Source organism: Arvicanthis niloticus, chromosome 8 (assembly GCF_011762505.2).
Source record: "Arvicanthis niloticus isolate mArvNil1 chromosome 8, mArvNil1.pat.X, whole genome shotgun sequence".
NCBI lineage: Eukaryota > Metazoa > Chordata > Mammalia > Rodentia > Muridae > Arvicanthis > Arvicanthis niloticus.
Genome location: NC_047665.1, coordinates 58,886,933 through 58,914,756, shown reverse-complemented (window position 1 = coordinate 58,914,756; position 27,824 = coordinate 58,886,933). Strand labels below are relative to the sequence as shown.

The following is a 27,824-nucleotide window of genomic DNA, read 5'->3' as shown; positions in this document are numbered from 1 at the left end:
TTCTTCTTCCAATTTGGAGCAAAGCATCTGAAGTCTTGGTTAGTAGACAAGCAGCCTTTTATTTTCAAACTAACTCTCACAGCTCAGAACATCAAGAAGGAATGCCAATGACATGATCACAAGATAAATGGTGTGAACAATACATTACAACTGAAGAAAAAAACAGAAGAAAAACATACAAAGCTAAAGATAGTTTTATATCTGTGATGTTCAGAATAAAAGCATTGTATTAATTAGAGTACTATGGATGTCCTTTTGCACACATGATTAGCCTCCTTGAACCAGGCAATGACTGGTACATTTTTAAAAAAACATTTCAGTTAGTTAACTTTTTATGATTTATTTATTTTGTTTGAATTGGCATTTTTCCTGCATGTATGTCTTTGTAAGCATGTTGATCTTCTGGAACTGAAACTACAGATGGTTATCAGCTGCCATGTGAGTCCTGGGAATAGAATCAGGTCCTCTAGAAGAGCAGCCAGTACTCTTAACCTCTGAGCTATCTCTCTAGCTCCAATTTCAATTTTTATCAAAATATTTTTATTTACTGATTTTAATTGTATCCACCCCCAATTTCATTCTTCCTAGAGTCCTCTCCCAACATTATGTCACCTGCCATCCTCTTTTTTAAATAATCCTCTGGGCTCAATTAGTACGTGCAAGTATGGATCCATTCACTGATGCACCGGTAGCCTAGCAGTGACCATACCAACTGAAAAATAATTCTCCTTCCCCTAGTTCCCATCAACTGCCAAAAACCCCTCAGCAGGGCCACAAGAGTTTCTCCTAGATACATGCTTGATGTTTGATTGGCTAGATATTGTTCGGGTCTTGAGAAAATAATCTCTATTGCTTTGAGGTCATGAATACAATGATATGTACTGTCCAGAAGGTGTGTGTGCATGCGCCAGTGCATGCAGGTGCACACACATACACACACACACACCTCTTTCTAGAGATCTAACATTCATTCTCTCCCCTTTCCACTATACTCTTTGGGTGTTGGGCGCTCGTTTATGTTTAGTTGGTGTTATCTACTTATTGCCCAGAGAAAAGAAATCTCCTTACTTATTCTGGGAAAGCTCTAGAAAAGTCGCATATAATAGACCTTCTCACACTGTTGTATGAACTCTATTCCCATAAAACTTTGTTTACTATCTTGGGAGAAATGCCTCTACTTGCCTAAGGAATGCCAACAGCAAGATGTTTCCTTTTCCTTTCTCAGCAAGACAGCCTACTTTGTTCAAGGACAAAATGCAAACAGCTCCCGTTCAGCCATGAGACCTTCAGTCTCCTGAGAATATCTGGTGATAGTGATGAAAAATATCGCATGTTTGTCATGGTTCCCATGTCTTTGCTTTGAACTCTGAGGTATCTAAATAAAAGCTCCACAAAATGCCAGTAAAAGGTCTTGTTGTACAAAATAGCCTTGAATTCCCCGGCTCTGTTAAATCTCAAATTTCACTTCAGCTCCTCAGCTCTGGTCACTAGTGGACTGTGATGAAAAAAAATGGAACAATTTATTTTGTACAGCTATTTACTGGGTGCTGTTTCTTCAACCTACTTCTTTTTATGAACCAGTTTCTACATTTGATAACTTCAGGATGACCTTGACTTCCACGTCAGCAATACTCATGACAACTTCGTTCAGAGATATTCTTTTCCTCTCTTCTTTCCATTCTTATACCTCTTTCCTCTTTCTGTTCTTTTTGGATTAATGTTTACCAGTCAAAGTCACAGAGGGGTATCCAAGTCATATTCATGATGCCTTTCCTGCAAATGATTCTGATGCTGAATCATAAGAATTCAGCCCAGACTATTCATGATCACTTACTCTATGTTCTTTGTTCTCCACAGTGGTGTGTTTGATGAAGAAACAAGGTTTTCATAATTTGGAAAGGTAAATTTGGTTCCGTGAGTGTGGTCAAATAATTACTGAAGTCAGTTCAAGAATGTGTGTTTTCTGCCAGAATGTTGGTCTTTCAATGTCAATTCCCATAATTTTATTGGCTACCTGATTACAGCTTAGCCAGCTGTATGTAATTATGTATAAATATGACTTCGGTATAGAAAATCCCCCTACATACTGCTTACTTTATTTAAGGTATTGACATTTGATAGAAATAAACATTTATTCCTTACCCTTTTTTTGTTTTCTTCATAACTGTATCTACACCTCATGATCACAACCAGTCTCTCTAAATTGATACAGAAGGCTTCTAGAAGAATTTTTTTCAAGGCATCAGGTGAAACTATTTAAGAGCTAACAGATTCTTCAGACAGAAATGTCAATTCCTCTGACACCCCATGGGATTCACACCCCTGAAAAAATGTGTAAATGTGAAACAGAAGCCCAGAAAAGCATGCAGTACATTGACAAGAACTGTCACTGTTGGAGATACAGACGTAGAGAGCAAGCACAAGAAAGCAGGGAAACCAGTCTTTAGTTTCATTAGCTTTTGTTTGGCTGATCTGATACCCTGTATTTTTATGGAGGAAAAGAGGCGTGTGATAGAAGTGTTGGGGAAAGTGTTTAAAATAAGAAACTTAATGGCTGGAGAATTGGCTTCTGTACATTGCTGCTCTCTCATCTTCCAAATTCCACTTAGGAAGAGATCCCTTGAGAGGAGTGATGGGTTTGAAGGAAAGTTAATCATGTCCAGCTTCTTTCTTCTCAGTGATGCTGTCCGTCCGTATTTTCCAGAATTAAATAACAAAACAAACTCTGTCTTGACCAAGACCAGAAAGACAGGTCCCATATGAGACTGTATTTACTTTTATGGTCAGGTGACAAAGATTTACTACAATGTTGAAATAAAATTGAAAAGTGTCCTTCATGGAAGGTCTGTAGTGATCCTTCTCACTAATACTCTGCCCACACAAAAAAATGTAAATTATCTGTATAGACATTACTATTAATAGAACAATCAGATTTGTGCTTTAAAATCTCCATTGGTCAGTCTCTCTCTCTCTCTCTCTCTCTCTCTCTCTCTCTCTAATACATGAATACATGTTAGCTGTTTGTCTCTAAGAATTGAGAAAACAAGCTAGTAACTTTCTTCCACTGAAGTCTTGAAAAGGTCTTTTACTGTGCTTAAATTTCTTGTATGCTACAAATTATGATTAACTCATTGTCAAGTCTCTAGGTAAAAGGCATTCTTAAGCAATAGACCTGCTGCACCATTCTAGCTGCTGGAATGTAGCAGTTGCTTATTTACATGGCTCTTAAATTTCTGTGAGGACATCATTCTTGTGAAATGTCAGTGTATTGATTGTCTCCTGAAAATGATACCATCCTCCTTTATTAGACTATGTCTAGGAGGCAATGAAAATTTATCTTATCTGATGTGACATTCAGAATAACAGTCTAGAAACCTAAAATTAAAAAAAAAAGACTTGAGCTGTTTTAATATGACCTTAATAATCACTTACATCAGTTTTGTGGCTGCACAGACATTTCTTGGTCCCAGACTCATGCGTTGGTTAATAAAGTCATTGAGATTCGATTAAGATTAGATAGATCACATTGTAATATTTTGTCACTGGATTATCATGAAACATAAGTGTCTGTTAGTGGTAGAAAGAAAAAACTGGAAACTCAAAGAATGCAAAAATAATAAGCTTGCTTTAAATAATTGGTAACAGTATTGGTCTTTAGAAATGGGAATCTAACAATAAGTGCCTCTTAGACAGAAAGAGATTATTAGGATCTAGATATAAAATGACACCCAGTAGGCACAGGTACTTGAACCTTTCCTCTCCAGCTCTTGGTGCTAGGTTATGGACCAAAAGACACAGATGGAGAAGGTGCATATCTGAAGGGTGAGTATTGAAGCTTAGTACCTGATCCTGATTCCTGTCATCTCTACTATTTCTTTGTCACTGAGATGTGAGGAAAAAAATGAAATAATCCTGTTGTCACACATGAGGAAGTCACATTCCACTTCTTCCCTGCCATGGTAGACTTAAAATGCCATTAGCCATAATAAATCCTTTCTCATTTAATTAGCTTCTGGTTAGGTATTTGGTCAAGCTATGGTGTGGTGCTTTGAATAAGCTTGGCCCAGGGAGTGGCATTGTTAGGAGCTGTGACCTTAGAGTAACTGTGGACTTGTTGGAGGATATGTGCCACTGTGGGTGTGGGCTTTAAGACCCTCATCCTAGCTCCTCGGAATTCAGTCTTCTCCTTTTTGCCTTTGGAATGAGATGTAGAACTCTGTTCCTTCACCATCATGCCTGTAAGTCATCCTCAATTAAATGTTGTCTTTTATTAAGGTTGCCTTGGTCATGGTGTCTGTTCATAGCAGTAAAGCCTGAACTAAGACGCACGGGAACAGTGAGTGACTAATACAGAGATTCTTAACTATAGCAGTCAACAGGAATGTAATGGTAGAAAGAAAGGCATCGCGCCCACTAGGGCTGAGAGGACAGCATTACATTACATTACATTACATTACATTACATTACATTACACCCTCCAAGTCTATGACAGATCTTGATTCTTACACTAAGGTCCTTATCCTAATATATCAAAAGTTTGAAATTACAGTACAAGAAACCATTTTTTTCTACCAGTACCAAGCTTTGCCATTCACCCCATTCCCCTATTCCTTTTGTTTTTGGTTTTTGTTTGTTTATGTTTTGATTTAGGGTTTTTTGTTTGTTTGTTTTGTTTTTCCTTTTCAACTGGGATACTGAACTAAGCTAACTAAAAAGTAAAGATTTCTGTAATGAATTGAGTTATATCTCTCCAAATTCATATGTTAAAATCTTAAAAGTTAAAGTATTTTAGGATATGAATTTGTTTAGAACTATAAGGGGTGATTTCAGATGTAATTAGTAATCATAAGATCAGACTTCAACAAGTAGACCACTCTGAATCCAATGACAACCCTCTCAAGTCCTGAACAGTTGTCATCCATCAATAATATTCCTAAGAAGACTTTTCCTTTATTTTTGCTGGAATTTATAAATTTATAAACATGTTTCATATGTAATTTCTCATCTTGTTGTAATTTTTGTAATGATTATGGGAAATCCTTCATTGTGAGTTTAAGGAAAGCCTTGACAAGTATGAAGTTTAAATTGGTAGGTCAACTTTACTATATCATTGGATCCAGGAATATTTGGCTAGATGGTACATTTGGAAGGGTGTTTCCAGATGGGTGGTGATGCTGATCTTCTCTAACTGGCACTTTTATTATGAGCTTCAAAGCATTCTAGATGTCAGCACATTTTCTGAGTTTCCAGTTTGTGGACAACCAAGCATGAGACCTCATGGCTTCCATAGTCATATGACATGACACCATTTCATATAATAGACTGTTGTTGCTGGCTGCCTAGCCACTAAGTCATAGCAGAGATCTCACATTGAACTGTTCCAAACAGTTAGTTGACAGAAGGACTTTTCTTTATGGTATAATGTTCCCTTTATATGATCTTCCTTAAGAATTAGGTTTACTAGTATCTCAGAGAAATTCATATAATGATGTACATCGTGTAAAACACCATAATATTGTTTTTGAAAAATATATATTTTAAATATGAATTATTATTTAAATTAAGACATTGGAAGACCTGAGAGAGATATTACCGCTGAAAATTATACTTAAAACTAGTAATACCTATATCAAAACTAAGATGTTTTAATTTCATATTCCACATAGTTTAGTTTAAATTTACTAGTAGGGCACCAATTTCATTAGTTATCAAGGAATCTAAATGTACAGGATATTATGTGTGTATTTGATGTAGAAAATATATGTATCTATATGTGTGTTTTCACATAAGTATAGTATTTATACTCTATTATTTGGAGTATTTTTCACCTTATAAGCCTATAAAGACTTAGGGTTCTAAGCTCTAAATATAGGTTTAAATGATTAGTTTATCACTTCATCATGGTAAATTACTTGTAATTCTTATGACAACTGAATATGTTCTCTAGGGGAAAGTGCATCATTGTGTGTGTGTGTGTGTGTGTGTGTGTGTGTTTACTGGCCTAACCTAACCACATCTTTCAAGGCTTGTTATAATGCCTTACTAAACTTAAGTTTCAAGTTAATAGTAAAATCTAGATATTAGAGCCATGTGTGTCACTTTATAGTTTCCTTTTGCAAAAAGCTTAATTTTGCATGTTGCATGCCTTAATACAAATAACAAAGTATTCTTCAAAGATATATGTTGTTAAAATACTTCATCCTTAGAAAATATTTACTTGCACGTTTGTTATTGTAAATTACACTTTTAGAGCAGCTGTGTTTCAACATAATGCACTATCACAGTGTGTTTTAAAAAATAGCAAATATTTTGTGTGATATATTTTATTGCAGTCTAATTTCGATTTGAGGGCACTATACTAATATTTCCTAGGGAGAATGCATTTGAGTCCCTGTTTTTTTCTGCCATCTTTCCTCCTTCCTCTCTTTATTACCTCTGCTCACTTTTTTTTTGTCTCTTTTGTTCCTTTGTCGTTAGATATTTTTCTTGTGGCTACGTGCTGGGATCTGAAAATACAAATGATATGCAAGCCTGTTTTCTCAGAGAGCTCACAATGGATACAGTAGTCATTGCTCTCTTTGTTGCAACCTAGTACCTGACTAAAAATAACTTGAGGTAGGGATAGTTTATTTTGCCTCACAGTTGGAGAGATACAGGCCTTCCTATGAGAAAGCCGTTGTCATGAAGGAGTCCTAGTTTGTGTACATACAAGGAAGCAGAAGGGAAAGTTTATGCTTGACTGAATTATCATTTTCCTCCTGGTTCTCAGTCAATCAGATGGTGCTATATGTACATTCAGGGCAGCTATTTCCCTTGGTTATTCCTCTCCAGAAATACTGTTATAAACATACCCAAATGTGTGTCTCACCAATTCTCTTGGAGATTCTTAATCCAATTAAGTTCAATTAATCCAATTAAGTGCACTAATCCAAATTAGTATTCACATCAGGCAATAATAGAAATGGATATGTAAGTACAATGTGTAAAATATATGTATTTGTAAGCTTGAGATAAATACTGTAACACAGAATGATGCAGAAAAATAAATCCTAGAAAAATATCTCTTGGTCTTCAAAAGTTGTATAGAAACAATATTCTAAAGTAATTGGGGTAAGAAGGTGGCGTGTGCCTGTGTTTACTCTATGAGGACAAAGAAAATAATAAAAGAGAAAGAGTAAGAGTTAGGGTGAACAAAATGCTGTCAGTAAAGCAAGACCCATTTTAGAAATATAAGTTTATTCCTATTATTATGACCAATGCTCAGTCAAACCAAGCAACATGCAAGAGAACAAGCATCTATGACAAACAAGAGGCAATCTAGGATAATAGCATGCTAACTTCTCTGGGTTGAATAATATTGGAAGACAACCTCAGTAAAGTCATTGCTGTGCTACTGCTTGACATCAGCATGGTTATGTGTATACATATGACACATGTATGTGGCCTCATAGGATTAAGGAGTTACAACGATGCAGGTGCAAGACAGGTATCAATGTAATAATACTTGAATGGACTGCTAGATACTGATGCTAACATGGACTGTTGGAGTATCTGTTAGGATACTTCTGAAGTAAATCACCATTTGATTGGTTTGACTGGGAAAGGTAGGTGCTCCTCCCAAAGGTTTGGCTATCACCTGATACATTGAATGCATGTAAAAAGAATGGAGGTTGAAGGCTAGAGAGATAGCTCAGTGGCTAGAAGCAAGCATTCTTCTTACAGAGAAAACAGTTTTGATTCTTACTGTGTAACTCAGGGATGCCTGTAACTCCAAGTGCAGGGCGTGCACTACAGTGTTGTCCTCTGGACTCTGTGTACACTTAAGCTTATACATGGTCATCATCCCACTCCTACACACACATACACACATAATTAAGTGGGTTTTTTTTTTTCTTCTAGAAGTAAAATGAAGCGTTTCTCTTCTCTGATGGCACACTACTTGAACTGGGATATCTCACCTTATGTCTGAATCTCAAACTGATATTCGCTTCAAGAGATCCTATGGTTCTCAGTACACTTGAGTCAGACTGAATAACTCCACTGGCTCTGTCATGACTTTGGCTTAATATAGATAGACCCTTTAAATTTTCTTTTTACTTTATGTATATGAGCACTATGCCTGAATTTATGTGTATAAATCATATAAATACCTGGTGCTAGGGAGAGCAGAAGAGAGAAGAGGTCATATATTCTGGGTCTGGAGTCTCAGGGGATTGTGAACAACTTGTAGTTACTGAGAACCAAAGCCAGATCCTCCACAGGCTCAACAAGTGTTCTTTTCCATTGAGCCTTAACTCCTGATGATTGAATAGCCTTTGCCCAAATATAATTATGAAGAGTTTCGTTTATATAATCTCCATTTTTATATATCTATATTCTAGTATTTTAATTTTTCTGAAACAATCTGACTACTCTAACAGGTTAGAAAAATTTAAAGAAATTATCTCAGTTAAGTCAATTATAATGATACAGGAAAGATGTACTAAAAGATCATAACATCTGTCTCCTCTGAAGATTTAGAGGAAAACATTTAAAATAGTGAATGATAGAGGAAAGCAAGAGTTAGAAATCATGGTTTAGACCTTTATTTATTTTTAAAGTTATTTTAAGTATGTAGGAGGAGGGTACACACACACACACACACACACACACACACACACACACACACACAAATGCATACCTATGCCATCATAAACCCTATGCCATCATAAATATTCAGAAGTCACAGGACAACACAAAGAAGCCAGTTCTCTCCTTCCACAATGTGGACACTGAGCATAGAACTTAGGTTGTCAGGCTTGGCAGCAAGTATCCTAACCAACTGAGCCATTTTACCCAGTCTCTGTTGAGGATTGTAAACATAAAAGGGAATTGTACAACTATGGCTACCATTGAAGACATTAACCTTAAAGATGATTCAAAAGCCACATTGAGGTGCATTGGATTAAGGGTACATCTACTTAACTATGAGTTGTGATCCCCACTCTCTGTCTCTGTCTCTCTCCTCTTCTCTTTTTTTCTGTCTTTCTCTGTGTTCCTGTCTGTACATGTGTGCATTTGTGTGTGTGCATGTGTGTGTGTGTGTGTGTATGTGTGTGTGTGTGTGTATGTGTGTATGTGTCTCTGTGTGTGTGTTTGCTCTTCCTCTCCATATCTCTTTTTCCCTTTTCTGAGGGCATGAAATTTCTTTGGTCCTCAGTATTTTTTTCACACTTGTTTTATCTCTGTCATCATAACAGCATGTGCTCACTTCACCTTTCCTTTCTGTAACTGTGGCTATTATGAAACAGCGAGATAATAGGTGTTTAGCATGCTTTATGCAACTCTCAGCATGCTGCTGTCGGCACATGGATTTCCATACCTTTGGGTAAAGATTTTACTATGAACCATCCTGAAGTTATCCACAAATGGACAATGACAGAAATTTTCAGCAAGTTGTCACCTATTTTCCTTCTCCTTTCTCACTGTCATCAAGTATAGCACCTCTGACTTTAGAGTGTTTTACAAATGGAAACTCACTTACCTTCACACCCTTTCTGTGAAATACAATTGTGATGAGAAAACCTGCTAGCTCTCCAGAGGCAGGTGAGGCGAAAGGAAAATACAGACAATTGCTTACCTCTCCAGGGAAGATCAGAGGAAAGAATTATGACCACTGCTCTTCAATTCAGTTTTAACTATTTCAAAAACCATGCCCCCACCCTGCTTAATGTGGATACCATGTAATCAATCCTTCACTGTGGAAGTCAATAGATGCTATCAAACCTGTCAGTTAAAAATTTAGCCCTAGTAGCTCTTGACGCCAGAGAAAGGGTACTTCAAAATATCGCAGCATGGTGCTTCTTCCTATTTTACCTCAAACAAAGCAAATCATAATTTCACTGAAACCTCTGAGCAGTATCTCAAATCTTATTCTAGCACAAATTTATACATTAGTGTTTTGAGAAAAATTGGCTAAGATAATATCCTAAAAATGAAATCTATTTGCAAATTGTTTATGACATATACAAAAAGTGTCATGAGTGTCTTCTGTTTAGAAGACAACTCTGATGAACTTCTCAAGTCTTGAAAGGTAGGACTGCATCCTCTATAATGCCAGAACTGCATGAACTTCTGAAGCTTTTCTCATGAGCTGAAGCACAATAGAATTGCCTCTGTCCATGTATACAAATGGAATCACATGTTAACTGGAAGTACATGCTCACAGTTCTGAATCGTCCTGGTACTCATTAGTCATTACTAGATGACTGGCTTAAAAAACCAGACCCTATGCTTCACATTAAAGCAGTCTACAACATATAGTTTCCAAGTGGCTTGTTTAGTAATAGGGTGAAAAATAGAAGTTACACGAACTGATGAAATATCAACAAATTACTTTTGGTAATAAACAATAGTTCCTATTATTACAAATTAGAGGCTCAGCTGTCTATCATAGTTAGATATGCTCTGTGTTTCAAACAAACAATTCATTCAAATGCTAGTTCTGTCTTCATCTATAAGCCTTTAGGTATCATTGAAAATCTGACATCTCTATCTCTGACTTTTATAGGAATGTAGAGTTTTATTTGAAATTTAGACTAGAAAATTGGAAGTTGGGTATATCCTAGTATATGTTTGGAAAACAGTAGTGCTGAAAGCTCTTCAGACAATGAGGGGTGAACTCAAGAGGTTTCAGTAGGAAAAATATGAACAACTGGCTTAGAGATTAATTCTGTGATATTTTGACAAAAAATGCACCTACTTTATTATATGTTCTAAGTTCTTTACTGAGGCTAAATTTAAAAGTAATGGACTAATTTCTTTGGCTGAAGATATTGCAAAACAATCTGATACAGACTATGTTGCATGGTTATTAATAATCTCTCTTTTGCATGTCTACAATGAAAAACAGCAAATAGGGCAGCAAGAAACACAAAATTTAGTTTGTAAAGGTAAAGGACACTGGCAGTCTTAATGTTACAATAATAGTTTATGGTGGATAAAAATATGTGATAATTAAAACAATATCTGCTACCAGGATTTTTAATTAATAATCCATGTCATGTATTCAGAGAGCCAAGTTGTCCAACCATATAGGGTACTTCTTTCAAATGTTCCCCTTTTTAAAGGTTATATTTTGAAATTTGTTTAAAATTAGTAAATTTTTATAAGATTTCTATTATATCCTTTATATTGACAAACATATAGACAAAAAAGTCACGTGTGTTTGTGTTTTCATGATGATTCTCTATCTCATTGATTTGACCATAAATGTTAATCATTACACCTCCAAAAGGACTCCTCTCCAACGTTACAGTATAGTTGAATTATTTCTATTTCACCTTACTGATGAGATTAAAGTTCTACTCAGGAAAACACAAAAACATATGGAAATCTTGGGGACTCCTTTTCATATAAATATTTAAATTATTTCAAAAACTTGTTTTTGAAAAAACTTGTGTGGTGGAACATTTCTTTGAACATACTTTGACAATATTTGTCAGGCAATTCCCTCCAGTAACTTACACTTGTATGCAACAGTTTCTGGAAAAGTTATCAATTTTGGCAGAGAACAATGAATAAAATAATAGAATGGGAAAAGACTGGTTTCTCAAAGACCTCCTTTGGGTCTTGGAGTCTAACATTGTTGCTCAGTTGTGTATCACCAGTTTGGAGAGAGACATGGCTGAATATAAGTACATGTAGAAACATCACTATATATGTGAACTTGGACTAATCACTTATGCTTCTGTTTCCTTATGATAGGGGTATAAGCCTTTTTCCTACTCCTATAAAATATCATTAAATGTCGTGTGTGTGTGTATTAGCAGTCCTGTTAAGGTGAAATTTATGGAGTCAATCAGTTACCTCTTTCCACATGCCTTAGGGTTACTATTACTGTAGCCAAAGACCATGACCAGAGCAACTTGGAAAAGAAAGACTTTATTTTGCTCATGAATCCATGTACCACTTCATTATAAAAAAAGCACTGAGGATAGGAACTCAAGCAGGGTAGAAACTTGGAGTCAGGAGCTTATGGAGATGCTGTAGACATGTGCTGCTTACTGGCTTGTTCCTCCTCATTTGTTCTGCCTGCTTTCTTATAGAACCCAGGACTACCAGACCAGAGATAGGAACACCCACTATGTGCTGGGCCGTCTTCAATTGATTATTTTTTTTAATCTATACAAAACTTAGTCATAAGAATTATATGCTTTTTAACTTTTTTATTTATTTACATTTCAGATGTCATCCCCTTTCCACACCCTCCCATTGACCCCCATCCCATCCCTTCTCCTCCTTTATTTGTTTTTGTACCATTTAAATTACATGCAGGTATTAAGGTCAGTACTAGGTTGAGGAACTAGCAATACAATAGATGCAAATAGTTAAGGAACAAGCAAGACAATAAACCCAGATAGTCAAAGAATAAGCAAAACAATAAACACAGTCTGCAATCACTCCAGTGATCACTATTTCTACGGGCTTATCAGAATGGCCAAAATAGCTGAGCCTACTTCTCTGTCCTAGCCCAAAACCTTAGAAATGGCATATATAGATTGATCATGTTAGCCTATTTTGTCCTGGGAATAATTTTATTTTTGCCCATCATGTTAAAGCTTGTCTCTAACAACATCAACATGTTGGCAGACAAAGTACAAGGCCTGAAACTGAAAATGGACCCTCAGACAGAGTTATTAATTTAACAGGCTGGCAAGCCAAGAATCTGCACTGAGCTTTACTAACCTAAAACAGAAGTGCATTGCTTTTGATAATGCATATTCCACAACAGGTAAGGAAGGCATTCTTGTCATAACCACCTAAGACAAGCTCAGTCTGGTTTATGCAATAAAAAAGGGGGAGATGTGGAGAGCTTTGGGGCTGCCTGGCAGGAATCTGACATGGGCCAAGGACAAGGAAATGGACTGCAGGCAGAAATCTGACATTAGACTAGAACCAAGAAGTAATTTCAAGCAGGAATCTAAATCCTAGGTTAAAACAAAGAAGTAATTACAGGCAGAAATCTAAATCTTAAGCTAGAACAAAGAAGTAGGCTTCAGACACGAAAATGGCTTTGGCTAGGACAGGGAAGTAGCCCTATTGATTATTAATTAAAAAAAAAAAAAGTCCTACAGAAGGAACTTACGATTTGCCATTTTTTTCAATTGAGGCTTCCTGCTTTCTGATGACTTTAACTTATGTCATTTTAGGATTGACATAAAACTATATGGTAGAGTACCTATGCATGAGTTCCAGAGATCACAGTCATGTCTCTGGGATGAAATGGAAAATGCCTTAACTTGCCATCCCACGTTCTACTTTTTGTATGTTTAAATTTGAGGGCAGCACTTGCTCCTTAACATGAGATAAAATTCGCCAGTAACTGGGAAGAGAGCACAAGACATAAATTCATAAACTAAATTGAAGTGAATATTTTGTGGAATCAAAATACTGAAATGACAGTAAGAAAAAGAAAATAAAGCTTTCAAAACTCATAATTAGTTTTTGGTTTTAAGCACACATACACACATGGTTTTAAAGACACTCTACCAAGCAATATACAAACAAGCACAAATTAGCTTTGGTTTTAAGTACTCAAAATGCCAAGCAAGAAAAGGATCACAGTCAAGTATAGTTAATCAGAGAATGCTGAAGAGAAATCTTTTTCCCCACAAATATTATGTATCTGATGAAGCTATTCTCAAGGGCACTTCATCATTTTTAATAAAGACAAATTACATTTCGTTTTTGGATAGTTAACACATTTCAGTACTAATAGCAACCACAAGCCCCACTTAACAATGTGTTTGAACAAGCAGTTCTTGAGCATTCTATAACCTGGGTATTTGTATATAGTCGACAAGTGTACAGTTGCCAGGAAATTCAGACACGTGTTCTTACTGGACAATCTCCCTCCCAATAAGCAATACAAGACGTATAGCTTGGAACATTTCTATTGTACCATTTCTATGGATTTTAAATTGAACTTCTTCACTATGTCTCTCAAATTAACTTTTCAATTTTCCTTTGTTTGTTGTGCAATTTTACGATCATTAGAGAAAAAGTTCCATGAAACTCAACACATAAGCATTCTTAGAAGTTTTGTACTTATTGATAACCAAAGCCTGTTCAATACTGAAAGTACTGGACACTTGGATAAGTGGTGTGAGTGCAACAAAAATACAATTGTCCCTTTACATAGAACTTGCATTGAGTGTTGTATCTATTCTCATATTTGCCATCCATGTTGCTGGTTAGATAAGGTCATATGATCACTTCTAGCCACTGGGCTATGGCAGAGTTAATATTGTGAGCCAATGATAAGCAAAATTCTGAACAAACTACATTGATGAGGACACCCATATTTCTTTCTCTTGGTTTTGTTTGTTTGTTTGTTTTTGTTTGTTTTTTGTTTTCTTTTGTTTTGATTTTCCTTTGAAATATTTTTATTGGATATTTTATTTACATTTCAGATGTGATCGCCTTTCCCATTTCACCCTCACAGGAACTCCCTATCCCATCCTCCCTCCTCCTGTTTCTATGAGGATGTGCCTCCAACCATTCCCCCCCCACTTCCACCTCCCCACCCTCAAATTTCCCAACACTGGGGCAACCAAGGAGCTCCTCTCCCACCTATTCCAAACAAGGCCCTCCTCCCCTACATATACAGCTGGAGTCATGGTTCTCTCCCCATATGCTCCCAGGCTGGTGGTTTAGACTCTGAGAACTCTGGTTGGTTGGTGTTGTTGCTCTCCTCATGGGCCACAAACCTTTTCAGCTCCTTCAATCTTCTCTTTCACTCCTCCATTTGGAACTCCATGATCAGTTCAATGGTTAGCTATGAGAATCCACCTCTGTATATGTAGAGGTCTGGCAGAACTCTAAGGAGACAGCTATATCAGGCTCCTGTCAGCATGCATTACCGGCATCCACATCAGCATCTACCTTTGGTGACTGCACATGGGGTGGATAAACAGGTGGAACAGTCTCCACACGACCCCTCCTTCAGTTTCTGTTCCACGTTTTGTCTTTATATTTGCTCACATGAGTATTTTGTTACTCTTTCTAAGAAGGACCTAAGCACCCACACTTTGGACTTCCTTCTTCATGAGCTTCATGTAGTCTGTGAGTTAAATCTTGGGTATTTTGAGTTTTTGGGCTAATATTCAATTATCAATGAGTACATACCATGTGTGTTTTTTTTTTTGTGATTGGGCTACCACATTCAAGATGATATTTTCTAGTTCCATCCGTTTGCCTAAGAATTTCTCAAATTCATTGTATTTAATAGCTGAGTAATACTTCACTGTGTAAATGTTCCACATTTTCTGATTCATTCCTCTGTTGAAGGACATCTGGGTTCTTTCTAGCTTCTCGCTATTATAAATAAGGCTGCTATGAACATAGTGGAGCATTTGTCCTTGTTATACGTTGGAGCATCTTCTCAATATATATGCCTAGGAGTGGTATAGCTGCATCCTCAGGTAATGCTATGTCCAATTTTCTGAGGAACCGCCAGATTGATTTCCAGAATGTTGTACCAGCTTTCAATGCCACCGACAGTGGAGGAGTGTTCTTCTTTCTCCAGATTCTTGTCAGCATCTGCTATCACCTGAGTTTTTGATCTTAGCCATTCTGACTGGTGTGAGGTAGAATCTCAGAGTTGTTTTGATTTGCATTTCCCTGATGGCTAAGGATGTTGAACATTTCTTTAGGTGCTTCTAGGCCATTCAAGATTCCTCACTTGAGAGTTCTTTGTTTAGCTTTGTATGCCATTTTTAATAGGGTTATTTGGTTGTCTGGAGTCTAATTTCCTGAGTTCTTTGTATACATTGGGTATTAGCCCTCTATTGAATGTAGGATGGGTAAAGATCTTTTCCCAATCTATTGGTTGCCATTTTGTCCTATTGACAGTGTTCTTTGCCTTACAGAAGCTTTGCAATTTTATGAGGTTCCATTTGTCTATTGTTGATCTTAGAGAATAAGCCATTGGTGTTCTGTTCAGGAACTTTTCCCTGTGCCCAGTTATTCCAGGGTTTTCCCCACGTTTTCTTCTCTTGGTTTCAGTGTATCTGATTTTATGTGAAAGCCCTTTATCCACTTGAACTTGAGCTTTGTACAAGAAGATAAGCATATATAGATTTGCATTCTTTTACATGCTGACCTCCAGTAGAATCAGCACCATTTGTTGGAAATGCTGTCCTTTTTCCACTGGATGGTTTTAGCTCCTTTGTCAAAGATCAAGTGACCATAGGTGTGTGTGTTCATTTCTGGGACTTCAATTCTATTCCACTGATCTTCCTGCCTGTCTCTGTACCAATACCATGTAGTTTTTAATCACTCTTGCTCTTTAGTACAGCTTGAGGTTTTGGATGGTGATTCCCCCAGAAGTTCTCTTATTGTTGAGAGTAGTTCTTGTTATCCTAGGTATTTTTGTTATTCCAAATGATTTTGCAAGTTGCTCTTTCTATCTCTATGAAGAATTGATTTGGAATTTTGATGGGGATTGCATTGAATCTGTAGATTGCTTTTGGCAAGATGGCCATTTTTACTATATTAATCCTTCCAATCCAGGAGCTTGGGAGATCTTTCCATCTTCTGAGATCTTCTTTGATTTCTTTCTTCAGAGACTTGAAGTCCCTGTAATACAGATCTTTCACTTTCTTGGTTAGATTCACACCAAGGTATTTTATGTTATTTGTGACTATTGTGAAGGGTGTCATTTCCCTAATTTCTTTCTCAGCCTGTTCATCCTTTAAGTAGAGGAAGGCTACTGATTTGTTTGAGTTGATTTTATATCCAGCCACTTTTCTGAAGTTGTTTATCAGGGTTAGGAGTTCTCTGGTGGAGGTTTTGGAGTCACTTAAGTATACTATCATATCATCTGCAAACAGTGAAATTTTAACTTTGTCCTTTCCTATTTTATCCCTTTGACTTCCTTTTGTTGTCTAATTCTCTGATGAGGACTTCCAGCACTATATTTACTAGGTAAGGAGAGAATGGGCAGCCTTGTCTAGTCCCTGATTTTAGTGGGATTGCTTCATTTAGTTTGATGTTGGCTACTGGTTTACTGTATATTGCTTTTACTATGTTTACCATGTTTAGTTATGGGCCTTGAATTCCTAATCTTTCTAAGACTTTTACCATGGAGGGATGTTGAATTTTGTCAAATGCCTTCTCAGCATCTATTGAGATGATTATGTGTTTTTTTTTTTCCTTTGAGTTTGTTTATATAGAGGATTACATTGATGGATTTCTGAATATTAAACCATCCCTGCATTCCTGGTATAAAGCCTACTTTATCATAATGGATGATTGTTTTTCTATGTTCTTGGATTCGGTTGCGAGAATTTTATTGAGTATTTTTGCATTGATATTTATTAGAAAGATTGGTCTGAAGTTTTCCTTTTTTGTTGGGTCTTTGTATGATTTAGGTATGTGCATAATTGTGGCTTCATAGAATGAATTAGGTAGTGTTCCTTCTGTTTCTATTTTGTGGGATAGTTTGAAGATAATTAGTTTTAGGTCTTCTTTGAAGGTCTGATAGCATTCTGCACTAAAACCATCTGGTCCTGGGGTTGCTTTTTTTGGGGGGGGGGGAGACTGTTAATGACTGCTGCTATTTCTTTAGGGTTTGTGGGAGTGTTTAGGTACTTTATCTAGTCATGATTTAACTTTGGTACCTGGTATCTGTCTATAAAATTGTTCATTTCATCCAGATTTTCCAGTTTGTTGAGTATAGGCTTTTGTAGTAGAATCTCATGATGTTTTGAATTTTCTCAGTTTCTGTTGCTATGTCTCTCTTTTCAGTTCTGATTTTATTAATTTGGATACTGTCTCTGTGCCTTCTGGTTAGTCTGGCTAAGGGTTTAACTATCTTGTTGATTTTCTCCAAGAACCAGCTCCTGGTTTTGTTGATACTTTGTATAGTTCTTTTTGTTTCTACTTGGTTGATTTCATCTCTGAGTTTGATTATTTCCTGCCATCTACTCCTCCTGGGTGTATTTGCTTTGTTGTTGTTCTAGAGCTTTCAGGTGTGCTGTTAAGTTGCTAATGTATGCTCTCTCCAGTTTCTTTTTGTAGCACTTAGAGCTATGAATTTTCCTCTTAGTGCTGCTTTCATTGTGTCCCACAAGTTTTGGTATGATGTGTCCTCATTTTCATTAAATTCTAAAAAGTATTTAATTTCTTTGTTTATTTTTTCCTTGACCAAGTCTTCATTGAGTAGAGCATTACTCAGTTTCCACATGTATGTGATATTTCCATTGTTTTTGTTATTATTGAAAATCAGCCCTAGTCTGTATTCATCTGAAAGGATACAAGGGATTATTTCAATCTTTTTGTATCTGTTGAGGCTTGATTTGTGACCAATTATGTGGACTATTTTGGAGACGGTACCATGGGGTGCTGAGAAAAAGGACTATTCTTTTGTTTTAGGATGAAATATTCTATAGATACCTGTTAGAACAAAACTAGCAGAAAACCCATATTTCAAGAATGTCTGAGATTGATCTGCAAGCAGAATGTTCATTTGTCTGAATCCCCTTAGGAGCAAACTATGAGAGCATGTGAAATGAAGAATTGGACAGATGAACCATATCACATTCACATTAAGAACTCCAGTTGATCTCTCATGGAGTCTTTAGATTGTTTCCAGTTGAGGAAGACTCTGACCCTTTAGAATTAAAAGTAGGATGGTCTTCTATGTAGGCAGATGTCTTTTACCTAAGAATAGAATCTTTGCTGAGTTGGATCAGCTGTGGGTCTTCAGTTGGCAAAGATATAGAAAGTGGAATTGAGAAGTCTTAGTACTGACAGAAGATCAGAGATGGTAGCATTCCAAAAACTATAACACAGGAACATCATGATCCTGATCTGAGGGCTGTTAGCATTTGTTAACACATTACAAATAAAGTCACTCTACAAACACTATGCAAATGCACATACTTTAGCTTTTTAAATTAAATATCTAAAATTAGAATAACTAACAAAAATCAAGAGGTTCTATATATGTTTATCTCATGAAAATTCATTAAAGTCTTTTAAAAGTATGTTTCTTTATTTACTTTGCAAGGCTTAATGCCTCCCCCCTCACATGTAAAGGTCAGAAGATAATTTGTGGGAGTAAGATCTCTCCTTCCACCACATGAAGCCTGAAGTTTATGTTGGGCATCTAATATGCATGGTGAAACATGTTTTCAGTGGTGCCTGACAGGCTTCTAGAACATATAAAAAACTTTACTCACATACATTTTACTTTTCCTCATGTAGATATGATGTTCATTTCTTGTAGTGATTTTAAGTTATATAAAATATGTAATAACTGACTTCAAAATAATATCTATATTCACTTACAGCTAGGGTTAAGGAACTAAAATTTCATTCACAATAAAATACAATAATGATTCAATATGAATATTTATAAGTGCTATCATAAATAAATTAGGAATTTTGCAATTGGAGAATAAAGTACATAGACAAATTTTTTTTACAATGAATTATATATCAGCTTTACAAAAATGTTGTCAGCCGGGTTTAAAGGAAGAAGGAGCTATGTTTAGATGCAGAGATGAATATGAGCTTCACCTTTTGGAGTAGTGAGATTACAAATACAATTACATGTAAAGCACATTCAAACTTTTCTGTCAGCAAAAGAACTTAATAAGCCATGTTTTCCATAGGTCAATTTCAATAATGTATAGAATATTCCTCTTTTCCTTGTGCTCTTGTCTGGTCTGTCCAATTTGAGTGTTCTTTCACATGGTTGCCTACTAAAACTCATAATAGGGAAATTAGTTCCACTTCAGCACTTACAGGGAATATATAGGAACAGTAAAAGTGCCCCAGGTGACATTTCCTGTCCTAGAGAAAAAAAAAATCTATATTTCCTCTCTTTTGGATGACTGTTCATTAATGGTTAAAAGATGCTTTCATCAGAAGGGCAGACAGGGAGGCAGGTAATGACAGAACTGTAAAAAAATAAAAGTAATAATTAAAAAGCAAAAATAAAACAAACAAACAAACAAACACACAAAACACTTTCATCAAGTTTGTGGTATCTTTTAAGTGGTACCTACTGATGCCTCATTTCCTTGTCTGTGCAAATGTGAGGAGAGTCCAGGAGAACTAGGGTAAGACACTAATTATAAAGAGATGGACTTAGGAGGAAGCAAACATAAATTCCTAATTTGGGGCCAGGACTCAACTTTTATTGTTTTCTTGTAATTCCCAGAAGAGAATCAAGTATTATGATCCTCCAGTAATCAGAAGACAGGTATCAACATTAACAGAGGTATATCCTTGGATAACTCATCCAAGTACCTTACTTGCAATGACCTAAGAACAGATCATGTTTTAAGCTGAACTACTCTATTGAGAAATGCAATCTGTGTAACAGTTTTAAGTTAAAAAGAGGAAAATCAGAGAGTTGCTGAAGCCACAATGGGAAGACATTGAGAGTTTCAATGCCCAATAAGAATACTAGGAAGAATGTCATAATAGAAAGATTAGCCTAGTACCTGGAATTTAGGTTTCATCTAGACACAGGAATCCAGTGATGAGCTGGAGGTCAAGGTCAATCTGCCTGGGGAGAAGTGTCTATGTAATTATGTTACAGTGAAGTAAAAGAAGAGACATATAAAACACACTGACTATACATTTTCTCTTCCTGAAGAGACTTTTGTTTGCCCAGCATTTCTATCAGTTCTTGGAAATAACTATCCAACAGCAACTTAGACATTTACAACTTATTTGCCTATAAACTCAATCTTGCCACAGTGTCACTGCATGCATATCCATGTTTGTATAAATCTGAGGCTATAATGATCACTGTCCTGATAATTATGCACTTAATTTTAATTGGAGTTACTTGTACCTTTTATATTTTATATATAGTCTTATCAGCTCAGTCTTGCAACTCAAAGTATTCCTAATATCCACCATCCTATTCTATAGCATCTGCCCATTATCAATTAGATCAACATAGTCAATAAAATTACATTTAGATAAAGAAAATGGCAAGCATTTTCATAGCCTAATTCATTCTTTTTCAAAGATACGTTTTATTTTTTATTTATGTCTGAGTGTGTATGTGTGCCTGCCATGTGTATTTGGATGTATTCAGTGGCAAGAAAAGGGTAGAGGATCCACTGGAGCTAGAGATCCAGGTGGCTGTAAGCTGCCTGATACAGATGCTAGGAACCAAACTCAGGTACTCTGGAGGAGCAGAAAGCACCGTTAACCACTGAGCTGTCTCTCTAGTTGCCTCATTCATCTTTCCATACATGACTCATTCTTAGTTTAGTAGCCTCTTCTAATAACTTCAACCTTTTCTTCTTTACAAACTTTTGCAATGAAATTACCCTTTGAGAATGTGCCTTCACCTACCCCAGGAGGAGGGCGGATGGGATAGGGGGTTCCTGGGGTGGGGGTGGGGGTTGGGTAACATAACATCTGAAATGTAAATAAAATATCCAATAAAAAGAAAGAAATTAGCCTTTGTATGACTCTAAGAGTAACTCTATCCAGTTGTACCTGACTACATAGGAGGTTTTACTTCTATTAACAGAAGATATATGGACTAGTAAAGAAAATCACTCTTCTCCTGGGTACACTAGTGGCCCAATTATAACAGTTACAGAGACAGACTAGAGAAGAAAGATGCAGAGCTTCATTGTGTAATGTCATACCCCATTAGAGACAGATTCTCTTAGAGCAGAGTAAAATGCTGAGCAGCCAGAAAACAAAATTTGTCCTCTGTGGAATTTGGGCATTCCTTCTTTCAGAAAGTCTTCCTAGTAAATAAAAAGAAAACTAAGTAACTAACTCTCTCTTCTCTCTCTCTCTCTCTCTCTCTCTCTCTCTCTCTCTCTCTCTCTCTCCATGTATGCTTTCTACTCACCTGTCCTGCTTAACAACCAGAAAGAAAATGAGATCGGTCTCTAAAATGCACCATGAGAATGAGCCATTGCTACCTGATACCCATCTGCAATTGCAGCTGAGACTTCCCATGCCCCTCCTTACCTCCTTACCTACTATCTGTTTTGACATAAATATTTGTGAGACACTAAGCTTAATGACAACCATTGTCATATACCTCTGTGAAATGGGCAGGTTGTTGGAGTCACTAGAGAAGAAATCAATGCCTGTGTTATAAAGAAGAGTTTGTTGAAAGAGGATGACATAAGAAAGTGGCCACACGATAATGATGGGGACAACATTTTGAGAGGAGGGATACAGAAGGGGAAAGAGTAATGGGCCAGTACATGTTCACCAGGGGACACTCAACAAAGACACTGGATTATTTTCTCCAGGATGAGAAATGTTGCCTTGGCTTTGCCAGAGCATGATATACACAGAGGTGGACGCTCACAGCTAACCATTGAACTGATCAAGGAGTTCCCCATGGAGGAGTTAGAGAGAAGACTGAAGGGGCTGAAGGGATTTGCTGCCCCATGGGGAGAGCAACAATACCAACCAACCAGAGCTCCCAGGGTCGAAATTACCAGCTTGAGAGCACATAGGGAAGAACCCATGGCTCCAGATGTATTTGTAAGGGAGGATGGCCTTGTTGGGCATAGGTGGGAGAGGAATTCCTTGGTCCCATGAAGGCTGGATGCCCCAGTGTGGAATTCGAGGGTGGGGCAGTGGGAGTGGGTGGGAGGGTGCACACCCTCATAGAAGCAGGAGGAGGGGAGATGGAATAGGGGTGTCCTGCAAGGGGGGGGTGGAAATGGGGAAAGGGGAACACATCTAAAATGTAAATAAGCAAAACATTCAATTAAAAAAAAAGAAATGTTGCCTTGGGGGTTATTGACATTGATATATCCTATGTAATTAATCTAGATTATTTTTTATTGTTATGTTAAATAAGCAACTGTCTTAAAAGGCAGTAATTTAGATGAACTATACCAGAGGGCAAAAGAAATTGAAATATCTTATAAATTAGTGAAATTAACACATAAAAACATAATTTTTACTCTTCTGTGAAGCTAATAAATAATACATTTTTCTTTCTCCAGGTGAAAAAAATATTATTTTAGTTTATGGTGGCATTTATAAATATTTTCAACAAATTAATATTATTTTATTGTAAATAAAATGTCATTTATTTTACCTTGTTACAGCTGTTATCATTATATATTTCAATGTATTTATGGTCAGATTGTCAGAGAGTGTTTCTTGATCTAAAATATGTGAAAATTTTTTTTCTCCAGTCAAGTTACTTAATTTCTCTGAACTTTACTCTTTCTTTATCTGTAGAAGTACAATGGTGTTTTAACCATAAAATTTATGTACATGTCTAACTTGATGAAATTTATGATTATTATAAGAATGATCATTGTGTGTATGAGAAGATATGTAAAAATGTCTGCAGGTAAGATTTTCATATACTTTCTGGGTACCTATGAGGCACCACTTAACACATTTTTTATGATACACACCAGAAGCCGAGTAATTTTCAAGGTCATTGAAAAGTTGCAAAGTTCTAGAATGTACACTTGACTACCAGCATATAGGGCCCAAGGCAAAAGTAAAATGTAAAATTCTGTTAACTTGTAGTTTTTGCTTTGTCAGGAAGATGAAATTTCAATTTTGAACATCCTCAAACAAAAATTATAATAAATTCAAACATAAAACAATAAATTCAATTAAGTAGGCAAGTTCATGTGAACATGAGGAACCCAAATACTGTAAGATGGGATCAAATGTTATGAATCAGGCTATGAACTATTACTCTAAAATCCAAACTACACTGTCAATAATAACATTCATTTAGCAAGTTCACTAACATAACAAATACACACCCATAGGTAGCATTGACTGAGCGTATACAATGATCCATTTAGATTCTTCTGATTAGTGAAAATGTAGAAATTTAGGTGCATTGTTCCAACAGTGCTCACTAGTGAGAAGTGTCTCTTATCTCTCTGTGTATAGTTTAATTTCTTTGACCATGTATGTTATAAGAAGAACTTGTGGAAGTGGGGGATATCAAGAGTCCAGTTAAATGCCATGTGTATGATGGATGAATAATGTGTTGAATCCTTTGAACATCAGACCTTAGTGACCTCCTTTGAAAGAAGGAAAAATGCTGCTGTATTTAAGAGTGATAGAGACATCTGGTACTTCCAGTCAGCAGGAAGCAAGAGTGATGTGGGTGTCAGTGAGCAGAACTTGCTTTGGGAAGCTGCAATTCACAACTGACCCTACTTGAGATGGTCAGGTATATCAATCAATATTACCTGTATCCTATTTTAGGGCAAAAGCATTTTGTTGAATTACTGTAACTTTATGAAGAATCAGAAAAAATGATTTCAAAACAAAGCAGTCTATGAAAAATTAAAATAATTCCATCATATTTTGAAACCAATACAATGGTTTTATATACATTGCTATATGTGTGCAGGAATGTTAGAAAGCCAGTTAGATACTGGCCTTCAAGTTGCCTTAGATTTCTGAAAAGTTTGTAATGGTAGAAATGAGAATAGAAATTTAAAGGAAGTTTGACTAACATAGAATCTTATTCTTGGTCTTCTACTTCTTTGCTATAGCACTTTGAGATCACAGCTTGAAAAAGATGCTTCTTGTCCTTCTGGATCCTTGCCTATCACATGAGCCAAGGTGTGTTACTCTGTGGCATTGAGAAACAGAGCTGCATTTTATGGTTAATACAGTGCCTGCTATCTGGCAACCACAAAATAAATGGTAGATTTCTTCCTTAATTCTAGCATGATTTTAGTTTAAAAATTTACTGTGAGTTCATGTTGACTTTCTGACTTTGGATACTGGAAAGATATTACCTTAATGATCCTTTGAAAAGCAGGGTCAATAGGGTTGATCTCTTAATGCATTTGATCATAATCTCCACTTGTAATGAAGAGATATGCGCTCCTGACCTGACTTATTTTTTCTGAACCTAGATGATCCAATTCCACTTTCAAATGAGTTAAGTGTTCTTCGCTGTCCCTTTAGAAAACATACCCAGTTTAGGTATTCATTTGTGGTTTAATGACATGGTTTTATTATCAGAAATTAGGGGTATCTTTTAGAGGAAACAGGCACTTCTATATAATTACTGTTAGAAATAATGATCTAAAGTGAAGTATTCTAAGGTCAAAATTATTTGGGTAAGTGTCCTTCAGTGCAGAGTTAACAGCTGCCTAGAACAAATCAATCTATTCAATTACCTGGAAGTACCTTTAGTAACCTGTTTAGAGGATTGAACTTGACCAGTGCATTATTGCAAGTTATACAGGCTCTCAAGGCTTCACTCAAAAGAGGAAGTTAGTAGCACTTCTACCTTTTACAAGTAACATTATTTCAACCTTGTTTTAAGAGCAGAAAAGTCTTGACCTCTTTGCTGATTTGTCATTTTGTTAGAGTGCACTTTTCCTTCTTTTTCTGGAAAGTTTGGGACTTGCTAACCCTCTGTGCTTCAGCATCTCCTCCATGATTGGAAAAGTTGCTCAGTCATGTGATTCTAACTAGGCTGGTGGTAAAGTCAGACATGAGCACTTCTAATTGCGAACACTGACAGCCACTTAATAACTCTAATACCTATTGCAGACTTTTCTCTAATATTCAGATAGGGGAATCTGTTTCATTGGGAATGTTAAATTTCATCTAACTATAAAATCAATCTATCAGAATCTGCCCCTTGTGTTTGTACTATACTGAATAAATAGGTCATTTGCTCACCTATGAGGAAATTTGATAATCTATTTAAAGCATTAAATTTGTAATGTCCTCACTGTGCACTTATTTAACAGTGACTTGGCTTTGATACTAAGTAGCTCTAAGTAAATAAGTAACTTGCTACCCTGAAGTATCTTTGATGACATTAGTCATAACTCATGACATTCATTTAATAGACTATCTCACCTTCAGACTTTAGGAAAAGATTAATTTCTTGGAGCTGTTTTTATGGCTTTCCTCTATTGATACAAGTAAAGTATATAATTGGTTATATTTCTTCTAATTACTAGAATTCATGATAGATACAGACAAAGCTCACAGGTAGAGGGCTGACAGAGTGTATGCAAGAACACAGTCTTCAGCATTGAAATAAAAGGAAACATAGACACTACGTTGCTATTAATAGAGACACAAAGGCAAGAGAACCGTGCATAAAAAGCCACTCTCAGCTGCACAGGGAGCTCTATTTGACTCTAGGTTACATGATATTCTGCCTCCAAAAGATTAGTTGGAAACTCACTACAAGGTCACAGGAACTGTCTAAATTTCAGTATGAAATAGATATTTTCTTATGATACTTTGAGTATCATTGAAGGAGCCATGTCCTAATGCCATAGGTAGTATTCTTTATTTGTATTATAGGTATGTCTAGAATGTCTGTATTCTAACTGATTTTATAAGTGAACAACTACTACAACAAATGTACTTCACATAATACAAAGGACTTTTCAGAGTATCTTAAACATTTTAAAAAAGAAACCTGAGGCTAGAGAAACAAAATTGTACTTTATTTAAGATTAGTATGAAATATGGCTTATAAAAGAATATGATCTCTGCCTTTCAAGGGGAGAGGCTCAGGAGAGCCCAGACACATTAACAGCCTGACACTGGACTACAAAATTCTCAAACTGTAAAAATATTTTGTTGTGTTTTGTAAACCAAGTATTTATGGTCTTTTGTTATAAGAACTTTAGAAAACCTACACACTGCCCTGATTGTCTGGCTCCCAGTCACATAGCTATTAATGTAGCCCAAAAGAATGGGATCAGGAATGTGTTGCAAATATGTCATAAGTAGGTTTGTCAACTTGATACTGCCTAGGGTAATATGATAAGAGAAATGCAATTGAAGTGTTTCCCAGAACAAAATGGAATTTTCACAAGCCTTTAGAGGATTTTACTTAATTATTAATCAATGAGGAAGGACTTACCCACTGTGGGCAACACTATTCCTTAGGTGGATGGCTTTGAGCTGTACAAATCTGGTTAAGTATGAGACCGTGGGTGATGCAGAAAGCAGTGGTTTCTGCTACAAGTTTTGCTAACTTACTCTTCTGACCCCTTTTAATGATGGCCTATGATCTATTAGACTAATAAATTCATTCCTCCCTAGGTTTGACATGATATTTGTCACAGTAACAAAAAGGAAACTAATAAAGTACAATAAAGGAGGAATGAGAATATGTTCTGAAGAGATGGAGGAATTAGTTAATACACACTGGTAGGATGTAGGGGTTTTCGCAGGTACTTGATAATGGGGTTGGACTAAGTATTAGCAAGGTAAAATTCATCAAATTGGGTTCACTTTATTGAACAGAATTTAGTGTCTTGAGAAGCAACCAAGATAGCTTTCTGCAAGAAGAACTCAGCACAATGGAACAATAAAAGACTCTTAGTAAGAAACTGTCAGTTTTAAGGCACTAAAATAAAATTTAAAAAATGTAACAAGAGGAAGAGACAATGATCAGGATACAATAGCCATGCTATTGACAAGAATAATATCTGTCAGAAGTTCTTGTGTCATAAAAGAGCAAGCAATATTTCATCATTTGCTCACATGGGTTATATACATACTTTCCAGGAATTAAAGGGCTAATATTTATAATCCATTGTTTATTATAAATAGTATTATTTGGACATGCAAAGATATAGTTAGTTGGTTACAGCAAATGTTCATCACAATATGGAAATCATACATTTTACAACAAGTCTGACCAAGACAACAACACAGAAATATGCTGCTTTTGGAAGTAGCCAACACCACACTAGCAGTACTTACATTGATACCTTCCTTAGTTTATAGGTGTGACTTTATAGTATTTTTGTACAGGCAGCTAAACGGGGAGCAGAGAGTCTCTGATTGCACAG

At 36.2% G+C, this 27,824-nt stretch overlaps 1 pseudogene; it reads right to left on the bottom strand.

Annotated features, from left to right (window-relative positions):
• Window positions 1–27,824, bottom strand: part of LOC117713406 (actin, cytoplasmic 2 pseudogene) — a 96,576-nt pseudogene that overhangs the window by 28,147 nt on the left and 40,605 nt on the right.